The following is a 25727-nucleotide window of genomic DNA, read 5'->3' on the forward strand; positions in this document are numbered from 1 at the left end:
TCACATCTGTTAAAAAATACAACTGTTTTCCATGGATTGAACAAAATGGAATGGAGAGAAGCAATGCTTGCCCTTTCTACTAAACCCTAGAATGTGACTTTTGGACCATTTTTCTTTCTAAATTCAAAATCCATCCCCAGAATCCAAAATCAATAAAATTTGTGTTAGCATAACTGAGGCTGTATTTGGCCCTAAAAACTCAATGACTTAGTAATCTACTAGTATGGCAGAGTTTTCCTCTGTTTTTTCTTTGTCTTTGGCTATTAACTACCAGAAATGACCTTTAGCACCTACTCTAAAGTAAATACAACCTAGAAGTACTTTAAAAAATATGGAGTACAAACCAGGAGAATTAATAGTCCCTTTCTACCCCATTGGACTTCCCTAGTGGCTCAGACAGTAAAGCGTCTGCCTACTATGCAGGAGACCTGGGTTCAATCCCTGGGTCAGGAAGATCCTCTGGAGAAGGAAATGGCAACCCATTCCAGTACTCGGCTGGAAAATCCCATGGACACAGAAGCGTGGTAGGCTACAGTCCATGGGGTTGCAAACAGTCGGACATGACTGAGCGACTTCAGTTCAGTTCAGTTCTATCCCATTACTTACATCTTGCCAAGAGTTCGGTCTAGAAGTCATGAAGAAGACTGACCAAATCAGAAAGTACCTACAGGATGGCAACCAGAACAGTGGGGCTTCTGAACTTCACATAAGGAACAACTGAAGTACCTGGGGAATAGCCTGGAGAAAAGCAATAAGAGATATGAAAGAGATATGAAAACTGCTTCCATAATTTCTATGGAAATTCAGTGTTTAAAGCCATTTCATTTTACTGAGCACTTCCTGTGTACAATGCAATGAAAAAACAACACTGAATGAATAAGCCTTAGTCCTTTACTACCATGTGGAATAGAAAATGGACTTTCTCTGTAGCATTTCACAGGATATGATCTAGCAAGGAAGAGCACAGATTCTGGAATCAGAGCCCTAGACTCAAAGCCTGTTGTGAGCTAAATGGTAGCCCCCCAAAGATACATCTCAATCAAATCTCTGGAGCCTGCAAGTGTTACCCATTTCAGAAAAAGGATTTTTGCAGATGGAGTTACGAATCTTGACATGAGGTCATTCTAGATTATCTGGGTGGGCTCTAAGAATAATGACTGGTGTTCTTGTAAGAGAAAGACAGAGATTTGAGACAGAAGAGGAGAGAAGATACAGAAAAGTGAAAGTGAAGGACATTTGTTATGGAGCCACAAGCCATAGGATGCTCAGAGCCATCTGAAGCAGGAAGAGGCAAGGAAGGATTCTTCCCTAGAGCCTCCCAAGGGAGTATGCAATACATCTGGCCTTCTGTAACAATGAATTCATTACAAAGCAACATAGGATATAATTTCCTATAGGAGCCATCGTCCCTTGGATAAGAATGGAGGGGTTATTCTTTACCCAAACTAAAACATGAAAATATCTCACAATCACAACTAGGAGAGGACAAACCAGCAGTTCTTCAAAGAGGATAAACCTACCTGCGCAATTCCCTCCCCTCTTAGATAAGAATATTTCAGACACTGCCAACCACACCTGGGAGGCTAAGTCAAAATGTGCAGCTAGCCAGGCAGTAGGTTTAGGAAATTCAGATAAAGCTGCTTACTCCTATTTGTGGTCTAGCTGCAGGGCCAGAATAAAATGGTTCACTTGGGCCTGGTTTCCCTAAAAAGACACAGGTTTCAAATACACCTAGACAGGAGAACAGACAAATAAAACTATGGAATATTCACATAATGGAACATTAGACAGCAGTCAAACCAAATAAAGCAAGATACAGAACGGTGTGCTATTTTTGTGTAAGAAAGGAGGGGAAATAATTTATATACATATTTGCCTGAATGCATTAAAAAATACTGAAAGGATGCAAAAACCCCTAATCAGTGGTTAACATATAAGAGAAATGGGGGCCGACATGAGAGTATGGGGACAGGAACAAGAGTAAAATTTCACTTTATGCCTTTTGTTTAGGTTTTTGAATCAGACAAATATACTACCAACTCAAAAAAAAAAAGGCCATTAAAAATAAGAAAGTAAAACAAGGTTATAACAACTCACGTTGCTGGTAGTAAGTAAAATAGTCCATTTGAAGAGGGCAGTTTCATAATATAAATCAAGGACCATAAAACTGGCATTTCCTTGGGCCCACTGATTTCACTTCTGAAAGGAATTTATCTAAGGATATAAGATTTGTGTACACATACACACACACAGATGTTCAATGCATATTATTTGTCACAGTTAAATTTTTTTTCAAATCTACATGTAAAATAATAGCAATTCATTGAAATAAATCATCAAACATTCAAACAAATGTGGGATATGCAGCTGTTAAAAATTATACTATAAAATACTGAGTGTAAAGACTACTCAGAGATACAGAAAAATAATATGCATAGTGTATTTTTTAAATTATTCATAGAATTTGCAGTGAAATCTTTAAACCATCTACCCAGTGCAAGGTAGTGAGATAGATGCCAATTTTAAAAGCCAGTTATGAGGCAGTACCTAAATTTAAAAATCCCACTTTTTGTGCATTTTTAACTAAACTAGGAAGATAAACACCAAAATGACAGCAGTGATTACCTCTGGATGGTAAGATTATAGGTGAAATATATTTTCTATAATGAACATATATTATTTCTGCAAAAAGAGAAAAAAGTACCACTTTCTAAAATCAGGCTAATAACTCACAGAATCAAAAATGTGTCTCATTCATCTGTCTCACACCCCTTCCCTGACTCCCAGAACACAAAAATGATACCTGCCTCACCCACAGCCATCTTGTGACCATTTAGAAAAGACCAAGAACACTGCAAACACACTCTACTTAACATCTCTGAGCTGCTGAACTAAAGCCCCAGCCACCACACATTTCTAAATTTATTTTCTGCTGCTAAGTCTGCTAAGCCACTTCAGTCATGTCCGACTCTGTGCAACCCCACAGACAGCAGCCCACCAGGCTCCGCCGTCCCTGGGGTTCTCCAGGCAAGAACACTGGAGTGGGTTGCCATTTCCTTCTCCAATGCATGAAAGTGAACAGTGAAAGTGAAGTCGCTCAGTCATGTCTGACTCTTCGCGACCCCATGGACTGCAGCCTACCAGGCTCCTCCGTCCATGGGATTTTCCAGGCAAGAGTACTGGAGTGGGTTGCCATTGCCTTCTCCAAATTTCTTTTATATATATAAATATATATAAATTTTTTTATTTTTTCATTTGGCTACACTGGGTCTTAGTTGAGGCAGGAGGGATCTTTAGTTGTGGCATGTGAGAACACTTGGTTGCACCATGTGGGATCTAGCTCCCTGATCAGGGATTGAACCCAGTCCTCCTGCATTGCAAATAGTCTTAGCCACTGAACCATCACAGAAGCCCCCCAAATTTCTTATTATGTGGAAGAAATAACTCCCTAGTTTTTAAAGCCCCCATAAGTCAAGTTTTCTGTTACTTGCAGCTGAAAGAATTCAGAGCTGACGGTTAAAATATTAAATACAGGATATGTTAAGGCTGGTACCAGAAACCCAACATGTTTATTTTGATCATGAGTAGAATCTGAAGACTGATGTTGTTAATGTCCCACCAGCTTCCTGCTCCGTAGTTTCTTCTCTGAAGTTCCTGGGAAACGGAGCCCAGGAGATTCTGTTAGTGGGGATTCTAGGTGCACAAGGGACCACTGCCTGCAGTGAAGCAAAACCAAATAGTTACTCCTACAGCTTACCATATAACTCAGCATTTCCAATTCTGAGAATATATCTTAAGAAAAGAATCATAGATGTGACTACAAATATATGCAAATATTCTTCACTAACATACATCAAAGAGCTTCTCAGATGGCCCAGTGATTAAAAAATCATGCCTGCCAATTCAGATGTGGGTTCAATCCCTGTATCGGGAAGATCCCCTGCAGGAGGAAATGGCAACCCACTCCAGTATTCTTGCCTGGTCCCAAGGACAGAGGAAGCCTGGTGGGCTACAGTCCATGGAGTTGCAAAGAGGCAGACACAACTTCGTGACTAAACAACAACAACAAACTCATATTGGAAGCAGAGGTGGGGAAACCTACTGTTAAACAATTAGGGTAAGTTGCAGGTTCTAACAGAAAGAGTACTTCGTAATCATTACTGACATAGGAAAATGAACATCACAATACACTGATGAGTAAACAGATAACACAACAATATATAACCTGTGATCCCAATTTAGAAAACTAACAGAAAAAATACACATATGCAATAAAAAAAAAGATGGAAAGGGTATTCATTAAAATATTGATAGTGGTATCATAAGGGGACAAAATGCCAATATTACTTTATTTTTTGAGCATTTTTGTCTTTTTTTTATTTTCGAAAATGAATTAATTTTCTTATGCAGTCGGTAAGAAAAGTTTTGGCTTTTGATTTTTTTTTCAAATAGCACCTTCTGATAGAATAATCTGGGCCCTCTGACCAAGATGCTGACCTCATCGACAGTAACTCTGTCTAGCATTTGTCTGCAGACCCAAAGGAGTTAACAAGAACAATTTATTTTTGTGTTTTAAAAATAGACTGATGCCAACAGCTGCAAGCTAAGCTACAGAAAGAGATAAAGAAATCTTGTTTCCAAGTGAATTTGCATTATATAAATGCAATATGTTTTAATTCCATAAATATAGTTTTGACGCTGCCAATTTGAGAAAAATATTGATGTTTCCTTAAATAAGTCTATTTCATATTGAAATTCATCCCCTTACATGAAATGGAATGATCCTGGAAATAATAAGAATGAATATTAATCTGCTATGTCATTGGTAAAAAGCAAGTCCATTTATATCCTTGTCTTGGTCCATCAGACTTCATTAATACAGAAAGAGTAGCCACCCGGCAGGTTTGACCTCTTGACTAGCTGAGGACTGGTAGAGCTCAAGCTCTCTCCCACGTCAAATGACATGGGTCCACGTGTCAGCACTACCACTTGCCAGCTGGGTGTCCTGAAGCATATATCTAACCTCTCTGTTTCAGTTTTCTCATCTGTAAAAAATAGAGAAGAGTATCTATTCCCTAGAGTTGCTGTGAAGATGAAATGAGAGAATCCCCACAAGGGCTTAGTTTAGGGTCTGGCCCATAGTAACCTGATAAAAAGTAAGGTCTCTTCGAACTAATATATGTCATCCATATGTGGACATACATCATGGACCTGGAACATTAGTTTTTTTGTTTTTCACTTTTAGCAAAATAATTCTTGTTAATTAATAGTGTAAATGGTTTAGCTCAAATGGAAATACATAGATTTTAGGGGGGAAAAAAATCTCTTGCTTCATTTCTTCCGACTTTCCAGCTGTCATCCCAGAAGTATCATGTTCCACTATTTTAGTTGTCTTCTATTTCTCCATTTCTCCACTGTATATATATTACCTTTGTTCCCAGTTTTATTGAGAAGTAATTGATATATATCACTGTATGAATTTAAGGTGTACAGCATGGTGGTTTGATTTACATCTACTGTGAAATGATAACCATAAGTAGATTTAGATAGCGTCCATCATCTCATAAAAATACAATAAAAAGAAAAAAAAAAACAAATTTCTCCTTGCGATGAGAACTTAGTGTCTATTCTATTAAAAACCTTCCCATAAACCATAGAGGTCTGCCAACTATAATCATCATGTTCTACATTACAACCCTAATTTTTATAGTACAATTGAAGTTTGTACCTTTGATAACGACAAATCTGATCTTTTCCTGTGAGTTTGGTGTAGGTTTGCAGTGGGGGAGGGGTGCAGCTTTCCTTTTTTTCTTTTTTTAAAATTCCACATGTAAATAAGATCATACAGGATTTGTCTCTGTCTGACTTTATTTCACTTCATATAATGCCTTCAAGATCCATTAATGTATCAGAAATGGTAGAATTTCTTCATTTTTTATGCCTGAATAATATTCCATTGTATTATAATACCACAATTTCTTTATCTATTCATCCACCAGTGGCCACTTTGGTTGTTTCCATATCTTGGCTATTATACATAATGTTGCTATGAACATGGGAATGTAGATATCTTTTCCAATTAGTGTTTTTGTTTCCTGTGTCTGTATACGGAACATTTGATGTTAAAGAGACTACAGCATCCAGGTTTAAGAGCTCATGTTGGATACATATAGCTTACTCCTAAGTACAGTTTTGACATTATTTATTTACTGTTCCCTATGATAAATGAAATGCTTAGGGAAAACATGGAATCTTTTAGACAACTGGGAAATGTGCGTCAGCATGTGTATTAGAGAAGGTAATTACCCCCAATCACCTTTTCTTATCTAGTTCTTTTTTTAAGATATTGCAACTAACTTTTTAAAAAATGATAGCTAAAATAACTGCTACTGTGTATCTGGTATTTTATACCAGGAAGCATCCCATGTGTTTTCATGTATTATCTCATTTAACCCTCACAATTAACCAATAAGATAGATTCTCTTATTATCTCTATTTTTTAGAAAGAAAAAACTGAACCATAAAGAGACAGGAAAGTGCTGAGTCAAGATATAAACATAATAATTACAGTAACAACATAATAACATAATAATAACATCAAAACAGCAGCATCATTAAATTCCTCAGCACTGAATGCTTTCACAATCATCTCCTATTAACAACAACCTTGTACTATTTCCATTTAGTGGATGAGAAAACTGAGTACTTAAGTAAATTAGCTAAGGCAAGATGCAGGTCTATCTGGCCCCAAAGAGTGCCTCACCAGGCAAATGCCCCTTGGCAGAGGGTAGCGGGAAGGCTTATCAGATCCCTGAAGCTCTCCACCTGGTCACAGGATATTGGAGAGCCCAGGACTTCAGAATTATCAGATCCAAGTCCCTCACTTGAAAGGTGTGGAAAGGGAGGCCCAGAGAAAGAGGACAGAACTTGCATAAGGCAGTGAAAGAGCCAGAACTAAAACCCAGGTCTCCCAACCTCCACCAGGACTGTGTTTTTGTGGTGACATGATGAGGCTCTCTCACGCTGAGTCAGCCAATCTCAGACACTGAAAGCAGGAAGGGGGGACCCTGACAGCTGCAGGTTGATGGCACCAGTCTGTCATCTCTCCCTCTGCTCCCTCCTGACCATGCGGGATGATGTACATGGTCCTGGCACATTCAGAACTAGATAGAGTAGAGAAGCAAAGCCAGGAGGCACCCTGGTGCCCTTCCATAATCTACCCAGAGCCAACTTCCCAACATGCTTCTCCTAAAATAGATAAAGATCAATGGAGAAGGACTGGCTCAGGCGTATCTAGGTCTCCCTTACAGACATAAAACATAACAAAGCCCAGGTCTTTGAATCAGCAAATCCCCTGAATTTTTTCTGACTAAATGCACATCTTTCCTAGTTTGTGTACTGGATAAAAACAAACTGCCTTACACAGAAATCTTAAAAAGAGACTTTTGGAGGTGCTGAATTAAAATTCATTCAGGATTATGTAATCGTTGAAATACAACAGTTGTTTGCTCTGCTTTGATTTCTAAGCTTTCCTTTGATGACAAATATTAATATTTATCATTTTTCTGATGTTGGGCTAATGAGAATCTTAAGTGTCTCACTTCTTAAGTGAGAAGGCATTTAAATATTACAGCATGGTAGATGTGTTTTCTAACTTACAGTTCTTTGTATTGAACATCAACCAGCATTTATTTTTTTGTGTGCTGAATTCTGGAGAGTTGTTCACCAACATTTTTGGTAAAACTTATATGGCCAGAACCGCTAGCCTCTCCATTTATTTCATTGCCAAATATGAGAATTCCCCCCAAAACACAATAAAATGAGAAACATCTAGCTATGACCTTCAAAGTGAAAACTAGGATAACTACTTGCCAGGAAGTAGACAGAGCAAAATTCTAGATTTAATGACAGTGCCCACGGGTAATTTATTGAGTGCTGACTACACATCAGGCACTGTGCAAAGCAGTTTTTATATCAACACATCTCACTGAATCCTCACAAAAACTCTGAAGAGTTACGTAGTATTATCATCTTTGTTTTACAGAAAAACGAGACTCAGAGAGGTTGAGTACTTTGCTCAAGATTACACAGCTAATGAGAAGCAAAGCCAGCAGTCAGCGCTCAGAACCAGACAGTAGTCTCCTCTCCATACTCCCTCCCTATGAGCCCCTTCTTGACTCCCCAGCATTTGACAATTCCTATTATCTGTACAACATCAATGACCCATCTGTTTGGAGCAGCAGCCACAGCATGACCCAGACTTTCAGATCTTGATGGTAATGAGGAGCCAAAACTCATTCTGTCTACCATGGGCCAGGGGATAGGACCAATGAGGTCCCTTCCCTCGGGGAGCAAACTTTCTCAAGAGGGAAAAGAGACAATATTAATGCAATATACAAGGTGTAATCTCCAATAAAGAGAGGAAATGAATTTCTGTACACATTCAGAGAAATGATAAGAAGAACTTAGGTCTGAGACTGCTGTAGATTTTACTTACTGTACTCCCCATTCTGGTATGACCTAAATCAAATCCCTTATGATTATACAGTGGAAGTGACAAATAGATTCAAGGGATTAGATCTGATAAGACAGAGAGCCTGAAGAACTATGGACGAAGGTTTGTGACACTGTACACAAAAAAGTGATCAAGACCATCCCCAAGAAAAAGAAATGCAACAAGGCAAAGTGGTTGTTTGATGAGACCTTACAAATAGTTGAGAAAAGAAGAGAAGTGAAAAGCAAAGGAGAAAAGGAAAGATATACCCATCTGAGTGCAGAGTTCCAAACAATAGCAAGAAGAAATAAGAAAGCCTTCCTCAGCCATCAATGCAAAGAAATAGAGGAAAACAACAGAATAGGAAAGACTACAGAGATCTCTTCAAGAAAATTAGAGATACCAAGGGAACATTTCATGCAAAGATGGGCTCAATAAAGGACAGAAATGGTAGGCACCTAACAGAAGCAGAAGATATTAAGAAGAGGTGGCAAGAATACACAGAAGAACTGTACTAAAAAGATCTCAATGACACAGATAACCATGATGGTATGATCACTCACCTAGAGCCAGACATCCTGGAATGCAAAGTCAAGTGGGCCTTAGGAAGCATCACTACAAACAAAGCTAGTGGAGGTGATGGAATTCCAGTTGAGTCGTTTCAAATCCTGAAAGATGATGCTGTGAAAGTGCTACACTCAATATGCCACCAAATCTGGAAAACTCAGCAGTGGCCACAGGACTGGAAAAGGTCAGTTTTCATTCCAATCCCAAAGAGAGGCAATGCCAAAGAATGTTCAAACTACTGCACAACTGCAATTATGATAGCAAAGTAATGCTCAAAATTCTCCAAGCCAGGGTCCAACAGTACATGAACCGAGAACTTCCAGATGTCAAGCTACGTTTAGAAAAGGCAGAGGAACTAGAGATCAAATTGCCAACATCTGTTGGATCACAGAAAAAGCAAGAGAGTTCCAGAAAAACAACTACTTTTGCCTTATTGACTACACCAAAGCCTTTGACTGTGTGGATCAAAACAAACTGTGGAAAATTCTTAAAGATATGGCAATACCAGACCACCTGACCTCCCTCCTGAGAAATCTGTATGCAGGTCAAAAAGCAACAGTTAGAATCGGACATGGAACAATGGACTGGTTCCAAATTGGGAAAGGAGTACGTCAAGGCTGTATATTGTCTTGATGAAAGTGAAAGAGGAAAGTAAAAAAGCTAGTTTAAAACTCAACATTCAAAAAACAAAGATCATGGCAGCCAGTCTCATCATTTGATGGCAAATATATGCAGAAACAATGGAAACAGTGACAGACTTTATTTTGGGGCGCTCCAAAATCACTGCAGATGCTGACTGCAGCCACAAAATTAAAAGACACTTGCTCCTTAGAAGAAAAGCTATGACCAACCTAGATAGCATACTAAAAAGCAGAGACATTACTTTGTCGACAAAGGTCCATCCGATCAAAGCTATGGTTTTTCCAGTAGTCATGTATGGATGTGAGAGATGGATCATAAAGAAAGCTGAGCGCCGAAGAACAGATGCTTTAGAGAAGCATGTGTTGGAGAAGGCTCTTGAGAGTCCCTTGGACTGCAAGGAGATCCAACCAGTCCATCCTAAAGGAAATCAGTCCTGAATATTCATTGGAAGGATTGATGCTGAAGCTGAAACCCCAATACTCGGGCCACCTGACGTGAAGAACTGACTCACTGGAAAAGACCCTGATGCTGGGAAAGATTGAAGGTGGGAGGAGAAGGGGACAACAGAGGATGAGATGGTTGGATGGCATCACTGACTCAACGGACATGAGTTTGAGTAAGTTCCGGGAGTTGGTGATGGACAGGGAAGCCTGGCGTGCTGCAGTCCATGGGCTCACAAAGAGCTGGACACGACTGTGCCACTGAACTGAACTGATACTCCCCATGCAACCAGGACTTGGCTAACCAGAGAAGGAATAGAGGATGGCCAAAAGTCATGTGGTTCAGTGCAAAGTACAACACTGAACTCCAAATTAGGGACCTGGTGTGCGTGTGTGCTAGTTGCTCCACTCGTGTCTGACTCTTTGTGACCCTATGGGCTGCAGCCCACCAGGCTCCTCTGTCCAGGGGATTCTCCAGGCAAGAGTACTGGAGTGGGTTTCCATGCCCTCCTCCAGGGGATCTTCCTGACCCAGGATTAAACCCAGGTCTCTTACGTCTTCTGCATTGGCGGGCAGGTTCTTTAACACTAGCACCACCTGGGAAGCCCAAGGACCTGACATGGACCACACACCCTGCACAGGGGCCACATGCTGAGGAGGCAGCATCAGCAAAATAGCCACGACTTGTGCCTTAATGGAGCTTACAGTTGAGAGAGAAGAGAGGCACTGATCAAAAATTAAGAGTTGAAATGAAAGATATAAAAAAGTTTAAGAGGATATTCCTTCAAAGAAGACATATACAGATGGCCAACAGGCACATGAAAAGATGCTCAGCACTCCTAATTATTAGAGAAATGCAAATTAAAACTAAAATGAGGTATCCCCTCACACTGGCCAAACGGAAATCATCAAAAAGTCTACAAATAATAAATGCCGAAGAGGGTGTGGAGAAAAAAGAACTCTCCTACATTGTTGCTGGGAATGTAAATTGGTGCAGCCACTATTAAGAACAGTAGGGGGAATCCTTAAAAAGCTAAAAATAGAGTCACGATACAATCCAATAATTCCACTTTTGGGCATATATCCAAATAAAACTATAATTTAAAAAGATACACACACCCCTGTGTTCACAGCAGTACTGTGCACAACAGCCAAAACAAGGAAACAATCTAAGTGTTCATTGACAAATGAGTGGATAAAGAAGATGTGGTGCATATATGTAATGGAATACTGCTGCTGCTGCTGCTGCTGCTGCTGCTGCTAAGTCGTTTCGGTCGTGTCCGACTCTGTGCGACCCCATAGATGGCAGCCTACCAGGCTCTGCCATCCCTGGGATTCTCCAGGCAAGAACACTGGAGTGGGTAGCCATTTCCTTCCCCAATGCATGAAAGTGAAAAGTGAAAGTGAAGTTGCTCAGTCGTCTCCGACTCGTAGCAACCCCATGGACTGCAGCCTACCAGGCTCCTCTGTCCATGGGATTTTCCAGGCAAGAGCACTGGAGTGGGGTGCCATTGCCTTCTCCGGCAATGGAATACTACTCAGCCATAAAAAAGAATGAAACACTGTTATTTACAGCAGTACAGATGGATCTAGTCATTAAGTGAAGTAAGTCAGAAAGACAAATAGATAATATCACTTACACGTGGAATTTAAGATATGATATAAATGAACTTTCTGAAATAGAAGCACTCATAAACATCGAGAACAGACTTGTGGTTATCAAGGGGGAGAGGATGTGGGAAAGGAATGGAGTGGGAGTTTGGGGTTAGCAAATGCAAACTATTATATATAGAATGGATAGACAACAAGGTCCTACTGTATAGCATGGGGGACTATATTCAATATTCTGTGATAAACCATAATGAAAAAAATACAAAAACATATAATATAAATATATATATAAGAATGTAATTTAACTTATTTAACTAACATGCAGAGAAATCATGAGAAATGCTGGGCTGGATGAAGCACAAGCTGGAATGAAGATTGCCAGGAGAAATATCAATAACCTCAGATAGGCAGATGACACCACCCTTGTGGAAGAAAGAAAAGAAGAACTAAAGAGTCTCTTGATGAAAGTAAAAGAGGAGAGTGAAAAAGTTGGCTTAAAACTCAACATTCAGAAAACGAAGATCATGGCATCTGGTCCCATCACTTCATGACAAACAAATGGGAAACAGTGGAAACAGTAACAGACTTTATTTTGGGAGGCTCCAAAATCACTGCAGATGCTGACTGTAGCCATGAAATTAAAAGACACTTGCTCCTTGGAAGAAAAGCTATGACCAACCTAGACAGCATATTAAAAAGCAGAGACATTACTTTGCCAACAGAGGTCCATCTGATCAAAGCTATGGTTTTTCCAGTAGTCATGTATGGATGTGAGAGTTGGACTATAAGGAAATCTGAGCACCGAAGAACTGACGCTTTTGAACTGTGGTGTTGGAGAAGACTCTTGAGAGTCCCTTGGACTGCAAGGAGATCCAACCAGTCCATCCTAAAGGAAATCAGTCCTGAATATTCATTGGAAGGACTGATGCTGAAGCTGAAACACCAATACTCTGGCCACCTGATGTGAAGAACTGACTCACTGGAAAGACCCTGATGCTGGGAAAGATTGAAGGTGGGAGGAGAAGGGGACGACAGAGGATGAGGATGGTTAGATGGCGTCACTGACTCAATGGACATGAGTTTGAGTAAGTTCCGGGAGTTGTTGATGGACAGGGAAGCCTGGCGTGCTGCAGTCCATGGGGTTGTGAAGGGTCAGACACAACTCAGAGACTGACTGAACTGAAGAATGTAATATTTATATATATAAATATTGTTACATTTTACCTACTTCTCAGGTGGTGCTAATGGTAAAGAATCTGGTTGCTAATGCAGGAGACCTAAGAGACATGAGTTCAATCCCTGGGTTAGGAAGATCCCCTGAAGAAGGGAATGGCAACCCACTCCAGTATTCTTGCCTGGAGAATCCCATGGACAGAGGAGTCTGGTAGGTTACAGTCCATAGGGTCATAAACAGTCAGACACTATATATATATATATATATATATGTATATATATATATATCTGAATCACTTTGCTGTAGAGCAGAAATAAACCTAACATTGTAAATCAACTCTATTTTAACTTAAAAAAATAGTATGGCAACACAGTGGAAGCTACAAGGATCTAGAACACTGCTATTCCAACTGTGACCCATGGTTCCACATCTGCAGCACCTAGGAGCTTAGCTAGAAGTGCAGAAGCTTCTGGCCAAACCATGCTTGCATATAATTCCAGGAAGGCCCCGACACACAAGAGTTGGACTCAGCTGTTTCATCTGCACTAGAAAGCCAAACAGAGCTAATTCCTCTGGGCCAGGGAGACCTTGGTCTGTTGCCTTGTTGGAAGTTCAAGAGATGCTTAGAGGAAGCGTTCTGTCCTGCAGACAGAGGCCAAGAGAGGGCCTCAGCTGCAGATTTATCTGTGGCCGCTGTCTACTGGCCTTGCTTTTACCCCCTCAGCTGGCAGAACCCAGCAACTGGGAGCCACCTGTTGTTTTTGTAGCCCCAGCATCACTTCCCTGTTGATGAAGGTATCAACACTTCACATTAATCAGGCCTCTCTGTGTGTAGAGCCATGTAAGCTGTGCCCAGCACAACCTCAGAGGCACCATCTACATACATATTTGTGGAATGAAAAACCGAAAAACAACCTTCCCTTCCCCTCCTCCCAACCATCCTCTTGTTGATTTACCCCTTCCATCCCTTCCGCATTTGTTTCTCTTTCTCTCTCGGTATCCCTCTGTGTCTCTGTCTCTCTCTCCCGCTTTTCCCTGATCTCCTGCAAATTACTACCTCTTCCTGCACTAGGCTTGTTCCTGGAAGAGGTTGGACAGAGACTGACGGCACTTCAGGGTTTAGAGAAACAATCTTATTCTAGCAGGTTCTAGCCCCTTCCTCTGCCTGTCCTCAGGGCTCCAAGCACACACACAAAATCCAGCCTCGAGGCATCACTCAAGCATCTACTGACATGACCAAATAGGTTCCGTCCTGCAGTGGACGTGGAGGAAAATAGCAGTGAATTTTTTGGGTTTTTATTTTTAACTGAAGACACATAAAGGAGACTTCACGTCTTGCAGAAAATAAAAATTTTGTTCTTATCACATAAAACAAACTTTAGCAATTAAATGACTGCAGACCATACTCTCCTCCAGCCTGTGCCCAACTAAAATATGCATGCAGTAAACCTCACGAGGAAGCACTGATACTTCAACATTATCTATGATGGGTTTTAGTTCCAAGAGCTGTGAGCCTGAGAAGCTGAAAAATATACTGAATTTTAATGGAACTCTGATTGTTAATAAAAAGAAGTAAATCCATAATGAGGAACACTAGTAAATACAAAATGATTCAGAGTCTTTTAAGTTCCAGAATACGGTCAATGAATGCCTTTTGTGAACCTCTTAACCAGTTTCTCAATTTTCTTTTCTTTTCCTTCTTATTTATCATTATAAGAAAACCTTAGGATACATGTAAATTCACCCAAAATATGTAATATTTAAATTGTATTAAACCCTCCAGCAAATCACTTTTCCCTTAATTTTCCCTCAAATTTAGAAAGAGCTTAGATTTTTTGGCCATCAAATTCAGAGTCAATTGCTGCAAGAAATATACTTCTTTGCCCATAAAGCTCAAATTTTTACAAATGATTGGAATAAGTTCAGCACTTCACATGTGAGACACGAGCAAAAACAGCAGAATTAAAGGAAGCCTATCTATTTCACCTAGTATTCAAAACATGATAAGGAAACATGGAGCAGGATGCAAAATCTGGTTTTTTACTAGTAACACCAAGAATAAAACCAAAGCTGCCATGTACTGAATGCCAATTACTGTATCAAGCACAATAACCCTTTCCAGGGGTGACCTCATTCAAAATTTAAAACATGATTAAAGGAACAAATTATTACCCCCCATTTCACAGAGAATAAGGAAATTGAGGCTCAAAGAGATTAGGTCACTTCCCCCAGTGTCACACAGCAAGTAAGTGATAAAACCAAGTTTAGAATCCAGGACTTCTGCTCTCGAGTCCATTCTCTTAATCACCACAGTCTCTCACCTAGAACACAAGAGTCTCCTAAGTACCTGCTTGCTACTCAAAGTATAGTCCACGGACCAGCATCAGCCTGTTAGAAACACTGAATTTCTGGCCCATTCCAGATCTGCTGAATCAGTCTCTGCATTTTAGAATTAGCAGGAGATTCAAATGCACATTAAAAAAATGCAGGCCTGTCTGCTTTTCTCACATCAACTATGACCTCACACAAATTCATCATATATACTGTACCCAAACTCTTTAAAAAAATAAATCAAATAATTTTATTTGTCCCCTTAAGATTTCCCTGGTAACTCAACTGGTAAAGAATCCACCTGCGATGCAGAAGACCCCGCTTCCATTTCTGGGCTGGGACGATCCCCTGGAGAAGGGATAGGCTACCCACTCAGGTATTCTTGGGCTTCCCTGGTGGTTCAGCTAGCAAAGAATCCTCCTGCAAAGAGGGAGACCTGGCTTCGATCCCTGGGTTGAGAAGATCCCCTGGAGAGGGAACTGCTACCCACTCGAGTATTCTGGCCTGAATGTGGACTGTTTAGTCCATGGGGTCACAAAAAGTCAGACACAACTGAATGACTTTAAAATATATATCTATATATATATGTTTAAATGGTCTCACAAATACCTTTGAATAAAGTCTGGAATTCTTTTACAATACAGGTAACTGGACTCTGCAAACTATCACCCATGCCTGCCTCTGCAGCCTCATCTCTCCCTTTCAATGATTTGTATTTCCCAAGCACAGAGACCTTTCTGCTTATCAAACCCCAACACACTCTATCCTCCTTCCTTCTCCCCTTCAAGTTCTTCACTGCTTAGGATATACAACCAGCATCACCTCTGTATCAGTAGCATTCAAGGCTGTATCTCCAATACACAGCAGTGCAGTGCCTGGCACAGAGCTAGAAGCAGGATACATGTGCTCAGTAATTACATTAAGATAACTCGACTGAGGGCCTTGACTGTTTCCTTCATTCCTCTTCTCTTTGCTCTTGCTATGATCTTCATTTGTTGGTGGTGCTTTAATATTTATTTAATTGGCTGCGCTGGGCCTTAGTTGCAGCACGTAGGATCTTTAGTTGCGGCATACAGGACTCTTAGTTGTGGCATGTGGGATCTAATTCCCTGAAAACCAGGGAGTAAACCCAGGCCCTTTGCACTGACAGTGTGGAGTCTTAGTCACGGAACCCCCAGGGAAGTCCCCTATGATCCTCATTCTGTTTCTCCTTTCCTGTCCCCTATATCACCAGTTTTCTGGGACTTCCCTGGTGGTCCAGGGGTTAAATCTCTGTGTTTCCACTGCAGGGAGTGTCAGTTCAATGCCTAGTGGGGGAACTAAGATCCCACATGCTGCCTGGCCAAAAAGAAAAAGAGTAAACCCTTTTTCCGTCAGTAACCTCATGACTATTGAAGTTGTCAGCTTTAGAAAGCAGCACTGCCGTTGGCCATTGCCCTGGGCTTACTCATCAGCTAGATGACAACTGCTTCACTTTAACCCTGAGGCTCCTGAGATAGGCCCAGTCCTTTCTAGAAGTGGACACAAGGCCCCATTGACAGTCAGCCGCTTTTCAACCCAAGATTTCATATATAGATGAAACCAGAGATCAGGCACCTCTCAGCAGGCAATGCAGAGCCAAAAGCTTCACTATCTGCCTACACAAGAGAGTTTCACTGGGCTGACAAGATGGGTCATCAAGAGTTGCAGTTAACTACACTTTTTTTTCTAAAGATTTGTTTATTTTTGGTTCTACCAGGTCTTTGCCGCTGCATGCAGGCTTTCTCTAGTTGTGGCTGGGGGGGTCTACTCTTTGTTGCAGTGCATGGGTTTCTCACTGCAGTGGCCTCTCTTGCTGTGGAACACAGGCGGTAGGCGCATGGCCTTCCGTGGTTGCAGGGGCTCAGTAACTGTGGCTCCTGGGCTCCCAAGCACTGGCTCAGTAGTTGTGGCACACAGGGCTTAGTTGCTCTGCGGCATGTGGGAACCTCAACAACCAGGAATCAAAGCCCTGCATTGGCAGGCAGATTCTCAACCACTAGACCACCAGGGAAGCCCTAACTTCATATTTTATATGTATTTGCCAAGCTTGTTACTCTAAGAAAACAAATGAGACACTTTTATCAAATAGGGATCTACCTCTAGTTTAAATCTTGAGTAAATATATTTTCATAAACAACTTTACATTAATAATAACAAAAATAAGATCTATTCATCTATTGAATGCAAGCTATTGAGCGCCTGAAAATATACTCAAAGCTTTAAACACACTATCTTATTTAATCTTTATCATCACTTTATAAGGTACAAGTGCTTATTATCCCTATTTTACAGAAGAGGAAACCAAAGGTTTAATAACATGCTGAAGAGGCAGGGCTGGGATTTGAATCACAGGCCTTCAGACTACTCTCTGTGTTTTGCTATTTGAATCACTTTCTCATCTTAGAAGTCACAGACCTGGACATTCCCAAAGAAACAGTCCCTCAGAGGATGACCTCAAAGGCTGAAATTTTTCTCTGCAATGTAGACATTGAAAGCAACCTGCTACAGCTTATATTTCAAAGCTGCATTTCAACATTAAAAGAGAAAACTGAGATTCAAGGGGGAAATGTGAGAACAGAGCTCAAAGGTGCTTATGAATGCAATTCCACAAATACTTTTTCAGTGTCTACCAGTGGTCAAGCAGTATGCTGGAAGATGATTGATCAGACTGTCATTTAGAAAAAAGCTGGTGGTACAGGGGTGATAAGCAGAACATGTCCCATAGTGACTGTCTCAGGAAGGTTTAGCCAGTAATTTTAAAAACTGCTGCTTTAATTTTTATATGTATTTATTAATATTTGGCTATCCATGGTCTTAGCTGTGGCAGGTGGCATCTTCGATCTCAGTTGTGGCATGCAAGGTCTAGTTCCCTGACCAGGGGACGAACTCGGGCCCCCTGTTTTGGGAGCAGAGAATTTCAGCCACTGAACCACCAGAGAAGTCTCTAAAACTGCTACTTTATTATCTAATCATGCAGAAACCATCTCTCACACATGAGAGGTGAGAGTCACCTACTTTCTTATCTGTGAATACATAACTGAAAGGACTAATGTGTCTTCTAAAACAAAAGTTTTGTATAATTCAAACAACTCATGTGTTCATTTACGATAACCTGTGTTAAAGGATTAGATTTCAAATGTATGTGAATGCAAACACAATGTCAGATTTTGTTATCATGTCTCAAAGGACAAAAGAGAAAAGAGTAACAGCCAAAACAAGATTAAATTCCCAAAATGCAAAAGGAACATCCTGAAGCTGCATGTACATAAAAAGACAGGGACACAGAAACATTTCCTAAAGCATTCCACCAAAAATTATAGGAACAAGGCAAGGGCAAGGGAACTAAGTAAAAGAAAGCATGAGCCTAAAAGGTTACATCATACAGTACTATGGGGGCTTCCCTCATGGTCAGACAGTAAAGAATCTGCCTGCAATGCAGGAGACCCAGGTTTGATCCCTGGGTTGGGAAGATCCCCTGGCGAAGGAAATGGCAATCTATTCCAGTATTCTTCCTAGAGATTCCCATGGACAGAGGAGCCTGGCAGGCTACAGTCCATGGGGTCGAAAAGAGTCAGACACGAATGAACGACTAACACCGCTCCTACTACTACAGGACTCTGAGCCTGCAGAACCCTGTCTCCTTGCACAGACAGAATATTTCTGACAAAGGCATGAGATGAGGACTCTGAAACATGATGTACCTCACTCTCCTCATTTTTTTACTTCCCTGACTTTTAAAATGAAAAAGTTAATTAGATTATAAGGTCATTCTAGCCCTACCCCTTAGCTACTTTTCATCCATGAGGCCCTATATCTAAAGAGAGATAAGCATATAAAAAAACTCAAAAAACATTTATTGAATTAATGAAATATTACAACCTTACCAATAACAAGAGCGGGCACAAAGAGGGCCGAGAGGAGCTACTCCACGTTCAAGGTCAGGAGGGGCGGCCATGAGGAGGTACCCTTCATCCAAGGTAAGGAGCAGCGGCTGCACTTTGCTGGAGCAGCCATGAAGAGATACCCGACGTCCAAGGTAAAAGAAACCCAAGTGAGATGGTAGGTGTTGCGAGAAGGCATGAGAAGTCAGACACACTGAAACCATAATCACAGAAAACTAGTCAATCTGATCACACGGACCACAGCCTTGTCTAACTCAATGAAACTAAGCCATGGGGTATGGGGCCACATTTCATTATAGGGGACTGGAATGCAAAAGTAGGAAGTCAAGAAACATCTGGGGTAACAGGCAAATTTGGCCTTGGAATACGGAAGGAAGCAGGGCAAAGGCTAATAGAGTTTTGCCAAGAAAACACACTGGTCATAGCAAACACCCTCTTCCAACAACACAAGAGAAGACTCTGCACATGGACATCACCAGATGGTCAACACCGAAATCAGATTGATTATGTTCTTTGCAGCCAAAGATGGAGAAGCTCTATACAGTCTGCAAAAACAAAACCGGGAGCTGACTGTGGCTCAGATCATGAACTCCTTATTGCTAAATGCAGACTTAAATTGAAGAAAGTAGAGAAAACCATTAGACCATTCAGGTATGACCTAAATCAAATCCCTTATGATTATACAGTAGAAGTGAGAAATAGATTTAAAGGACTAGATCTGATAGACAGAGTGCCTGATGAACTATGGATGGAGGTTTGTGACATTGTACTGGAGACAGGGATCAAGACCATCCCCATGGAAAAGAAATACAAAAAAGTAAAAAGGCTGTCTGGGAGGCCTTACAAATAGCTGTGAAAAGAAGAGAAGTGAAAAGCAAAGGAGAAAGGGAAAGATATAAGCATCTGAATGCAGAGTTCCAAAGAATAGCAAGGAGACATAAAAAGCCTTCCTCAGCGATCAATGCAAAGAAATAGAGGAAAACAACAGAATGGGAAAGACTAGAGATCTCTTCAAGAAAATCAGAGATACCAAGGAAACATTTCATGCAAAGATGGGCTTGATAAAGGACAGAAATGGTAGGCACCTAACAGAAGCAGAAGATATTCAGAAGAGGTGGCAAGAATACACAGAAGAACTGTACAAAAAAGATCTTCACAACCAAGATAATCACGATGGTATGATCACTCACCTAGAGCCAGACATCCTGGAATATGAAGTCAAGCGGGCCTTAGAAAGTATCACTACGAACAAAGCTAGTGGAGGTGATGGAATTCCAGTTGAGCTATTTCAAATCCTGAAAGATGATGCTGTGAAAGTGCTGCATTCAATATGCCAGCAAATTTGCAAAACTCAGCAGTGGCCACAGGACTGGAAAAGGTCAGGTTTCATTCCAATCCCAAAGAAAGGCAATGCCAAAGAATGCTCAAACTACCGCACAATTGCACTCATCTCACATGCTAGTAACCCACTCCAGTACTCTTGCCTGGAAAATCCCATGGAGGGAGGAGCCTGGTAGGCTACAGTCCATGGGGTTGCAAAGAGTCAGACACGACTGAGCGAAATCACTTTCACTTTCACATGCTAGTAAAGTAATGCTCAAAATTCTCCAAGCTAGGCTTCAGAAATACATGAACCGTGAACTTCCAGATGTTCAAGCTGGTTTTAGAAAAGGCAGTGGAACCAGAGATCAAATTGCCAACATCCGCTGGATCATGGAAAAAGCAAGAGTTCCAGAAAAACATATATTTCTGCTTTATTGACTATACCAAAGCCTTTGACTATGTGGATCACAATAAACTGTGGAAAATTCTGAAAGAGAGATGGGAATACCAGACCACCTGACCTGCCTTTTGAGAAACCTATTTGCAAGTCAGGAAGCAACAGTTAGAACTGGACATGGAACAACAGGCTGGTTCCAAATAGGAAAAGGAGTGTGTCAAGTCTGTATATTGTCACCCTGCTTATTTAACTTATGTGCAGAGTACATCATGAGAAACGCTGGACTGGAAGAAGCACAAGCTGGAATCAAGACTGCCGGGAGAAATATCAATAACCTCAGATATGCAGATGACACCACCCTTGTGGCAGAAAGTGAAGAAGAACTAAAAAGCCTCTTGATGAAAGTGAAAGTGGAGAGGGAAAAAGTTGGCTTAATGCTCAACATTCAGAAAACGAAGATCATGGCATCTGGTCCCATCACTTCATGGGAAATAGATGGGGAAACAGTGGAAACAGTGTCAGGCTTTATTTTTGGGGGTTCCAAAATCACTGCATATGGTGACTGCAGCCATGAAATTAAAAGACGCTTACTCCTTGGAAGAAAAGTTCTGACCAACCTAGATAGCATATTCAAAAGCAGAGACATTACTTTGCCGACTAAGGTCTGTCTAGTCAAGGCTATGGTTTTTCCTGTGGTCATGTATGGATGTGAGAGTTGGACTGTGAAGAAAGCTGAGCGCCGAAGAATTGATGCTTTTGAACTATGGTGCTGAAGAAGACTCTTGAGAGTCCCTTGGACTGCAAGGAGATCCAACCAGTCCATCCTAAGGAGATCAGTCCTAGGTGTTCATTGGAAGGACTGATGCTGAAGCTGAAACTCCAGTACCTGGCCCCCTCATGCAAAGTGTTGACTCATTGGAAAAGACTCTGATGCTGGGAGGGGTTGGGGCAGGAGGAGAAGGGGACAACAGAGGATGAGATGGCTGGATGGCATCACCGACTTGATGGACATGAGTAAACTCCGGGAGTTGGTGTTGGACACGGAGGCCTAGCGTGCTGCGATTCTTAGGGTCACAAAGAGTTGGACACCACTGAGCGACTGAACTGAACTGACCTGACCAATAATAAGAAACAAGACTTTAGAACAATCGGTACTGGTCTGTGGCCTAAAAGAACAAATTAGGAGAGAAACCATTATCTAAACAGCTTCACATCTGGTGTTCCTGCTAGTTGACTGTTAGTAGAATGAAAATAACCCAGGACTTGGAAAGAAGACTAGTCTGATGTCTGACACAAACCGACTGTGTAACCTCTGGCAAACTGCTTTACTACCTGGGCCAGTTACCTGTTCTCTAAAATAAGGGTATTATAAAACTATTTATAGCTAACATTTGTGAAACGTGTACTATATGCCAGGAACTGTTCTAAGATTTTTGCCTCAGATAAATGAAGCGATACCATTTAGTGTCTAACTACAGAGACAACATGGTATAATGGAAAGATTCCAAATTCCATACTCTCAACGGATGGGCTCCCTGTACGTTTTTCTAAGCAGAGACTGTCAAGAAGACAGGGTTACAATGTTGGTACTTCTATTCACTTCTATTCACAAGCAAGAGGAGAAGGGGACAACAGAGGATAAGATGGTTGGTTGGCATTACCGACTCAACGCACATGAGTTTGAGCAAGTTCGGCAAGTTGGTGATGGATTGGGAAGCCTGGCACACTGCAGTTCATGGGTCCCCTGGGGTCGCAGAATCGGACACGACAGACCGACTGAACTAAACTGAACTGATTCACTAGATGAGTTAACTTCACCACGTTGTTTAATTTTCGTAGCCTTAGATTTCTAACATGGAAAATGCACATGCCAATGGCCGTTCCTCTCATATAGCTCTTGTGAAGATTAAACTATAATAACTAAAAATAATGTCTATTTATAAGACAGATATTACATTTTATTACTAGATGTGTGACCGCAATTCATCTTTGCAAGTATTTTTTACTCATCTACAAATGTAAGATATAGTATTCACTATTTGCAAACATGCATAGTCCCTACCTAATATACTGAGAAGAGCGTATACAATAATCTCCTATACTTAGTACTTGGAAGAACGTAAACAATCAACAAAAACACGTTTTTACTAAACCTTTCTCAATAGACTCGGCTCAAGATTGGCAGCCAAAAACGCAGCGCCAAGTGGAAGTTGTAGTTCCAAGTCAAGGAGCTGCTCCATGCAACGGCTGAAGTGAAACTTCATCTACCAGGAGACACCTCACTCGCCAAATGGCAGGCTGCGAGGTGGAGTACCAGCCCTCCGGGAAGCAAGAAGAGGGACTGCAACTCCCAGAAGCCTCCGCGGTCCGGGCCACCGGCGAGAAGATGGAGCCAGAAAGTGGAGAGTTCAGGCACACCACCTTAACAGGTGCGAGTTGGGGCCGCCCGCGGTAGTCCGGGGCCCGGCAAGTTACAGACCCTTTCTAAAACAACCTCTGGCCGTTTTTTGTGCTGGTTTCCAGCACGTTTTTCAGAGACCCACAGTAATAAAGTAAGTTTGCAAGGGGCACGCTTTCACAGGCAAGACTTCATTTACATTTCAACTCCTTGGCAGCTCCTTAGGCCACTTGGGCAGGAGCTCTTTTTTCTTAGGTATGCACTGTGAGTGGCTGGTCATACAGCAAAGGCAGAATTTCATCCTAGGGAGGAGACTGCAAATACAGCTCCAGTTTCACTGACCGACCTTTTTTCCCTTACATGAACATACCTTTAAAATCCCCACATGTTTTCATACATTAAGCCATAAAAAAAAGTAAGGAAGTCCAACAAAGTCCTGATTTTTCTCCTCCTATAATGAATTATTTTTTTGTGTTTCTTAAATACTAAATGTAAAACTGTCTCCCAAAATACTGCCTGCCCTGTACCCTGCTCGGCTCTTCTCCTGGACACGTGTTCAAACCACCCCCTCTCCACCGTGGGAACCAAAAGCTGGGTGTTTTAACACTGACCCTTGTCTGTTGCACCAGAAGGTCCTGCTTCTTAACAGTGAAACTGAAAACCATCTAAAGTGACCAGTGCCAACTACACCACCAGGGCCGGGAGCTGGGGCCTCCCTGGAACCGCTGGCGTGACCCCATGCCTCAGTTTACCCACTTATAAAATACAGCAGAAGAGGGGCAGGTTAGGATTAGGGCCGGTGCTCAGGAACAAGCCATGTAAAGCCTCGGTGACGTGGGAAGGTCCTCCGGACAGACCCCCACCACGTCCCAACTAGCTGCGAGGACCCAGTTAGACTCCGCCCCACTGGGCCGCCGGAGTAATGACCAGACGCGTGTGGAAACCCGGGCCTGCGCCACAGAAACGCTGTTCGACTTGGGCTTGCCCACAGCCCCTACCTTCCAAGATCTTGGCAGCTGAGAAGTAAAGGCCAGAGGGAGGGAGCGCGGGCCAGGAACAGCGCCTGGGCTTGTGCCCACGGGGGTGGCTGCCTGACGTTCCCGGGAGCAGAGGGCAAAAAGTCCCGCGACTGGACAGAACAGAGCAGGGACTACAACTCCCAGATGCCTGTGCAGTATGGAAGGGACCCAAGATGGCTACCCGTCCCGGGACAGGGCCGCGGGCCAATAGGCGCAGAGCACGCGCCTACACCGGGCCAATCAAAAGCTATAGTAACAAAATCCCTGTTTAGGGGCCGGGAACACTGTCCCTCTCTGAAGAGAAGCTGAGGTGAGAGTCTCCTCATTAGGAGTTTCGTCATAGTTCACACAGTTTTTTTTAACCAAATGTAAAAAGTAACATCATTGTTTAGGCTGTGCTATATTTTTGTTTCCTTCTTTCCTCCCCAATGCGTTCAACTTACTCCGCTCACTATTCCTCCTTGTCCGAATTTACTTTCACTTCCTCGCCTCATTCCGGATCTTTTTGATTCCTAAAGCCTTTTCTTTTGTTCCTCTCAGAACGCGGCCCTCAGTCCTTAGTTTGATCCAGTTTACGAGTGAACTACGCCTTCCCTGGTATCTTAACTAAAATTGTACCACAGATCCCCTTGTCCATTCCTTTCTTCTTTTTGTATGTTTTCTCCTTAGTTCTTGCCCTTAACCAAGCATTGTATATAATTTATCTTTTTTATCATCTTGTCCCCTAGAATGAGGGCTTCCCTGATAGCTCACTTGGTAAAGAATCCGCCTGCAATGCAGAAGGCTTCGGTTCTATTCCTGTGTCGGGAAGATCCGCTGGAGAAGGAATAAGCTACCCACTCCAGTATTCTTGGGCTTCCCTTGTGGCTCAGTTGGTGAAGAACCCGCTTGCAATGGGGGAGACCTGGCTTCGATCCCTGGGTTGGGAAGATCCCCTAGAGAAGGGAAAGGCTACCCACTCCAGTATTCTGGCCTGGAGAATTCCCTGGACTATAATCCATGGGATCCCAGAGTTGGACAGGACGAGCAATTTTCACTCACTCAAGCCCTTAGAATGAAAGATCTGCTTTAGATTTGGCGCTTTTTCCTGATCATTGCACTGTTTATAGCACTGTTTCTACTAGAAGTATAAATACAGTATCAGTAATACATATAGTGTAACATTTTATATGTATTAAATTTATATAAAAATACAAATTGATATGTTTATATACTATAAAATTTGTGTTATAATAATTTTATATATTATATATAACCACCCATACTATATATATTACACACAGTGTGTGTGTATATATATATATATAGTCCACACTCAGTAAATATATTTTGAGGAATTGAATTATTCTCTATTCTCGCTTGCTTTGGTACAGATAAATTTGTCTGTGACCATCGTGGGGCCCTTATG

The 25727-nt window shown here is 41.6% G+C and overlaps 1 protein-coding gene across 6 annotated transcripts in view; it reads right to left on the minus strand.

Moving 5' to 3' along the window:
* Nucleotides 1-24423, minus strand: part of FHIT (fragile histidine triad diadenosine triphosphatase) — a 1562042-nt gene extending 1537619 nt beyond the window's left edge. For all 6 annotated transcript variants that reach the window (XM_052643387.1, XM_052643354.1, XM_052643365.1 and 3 more), the window contains exon 1: nt 24299-24423. The gene's annotated coding sequence lies outside the window, so the exon portion shown is untranslated. The remainder of the gene's footprint in view (nt 1-24298) is intronic.
* Nucleotides 24424-25727: the final 1304 nt, after the last annotated feature.

This window comes from Budorcas taxicolor, chromosome 1 (assembly GCF_023091745.1).
Source record: "Budorcas taxicolor isolate Tak-1 chromosome 1, Takin1.1, whole genome shotgun sequence".
Lineage (NCBI taxonomy): Eukaryota > Metazoa > Chordata > Mammalia > Artiodactyla > Bovidae > Budorcas > Budorcas taxicolor.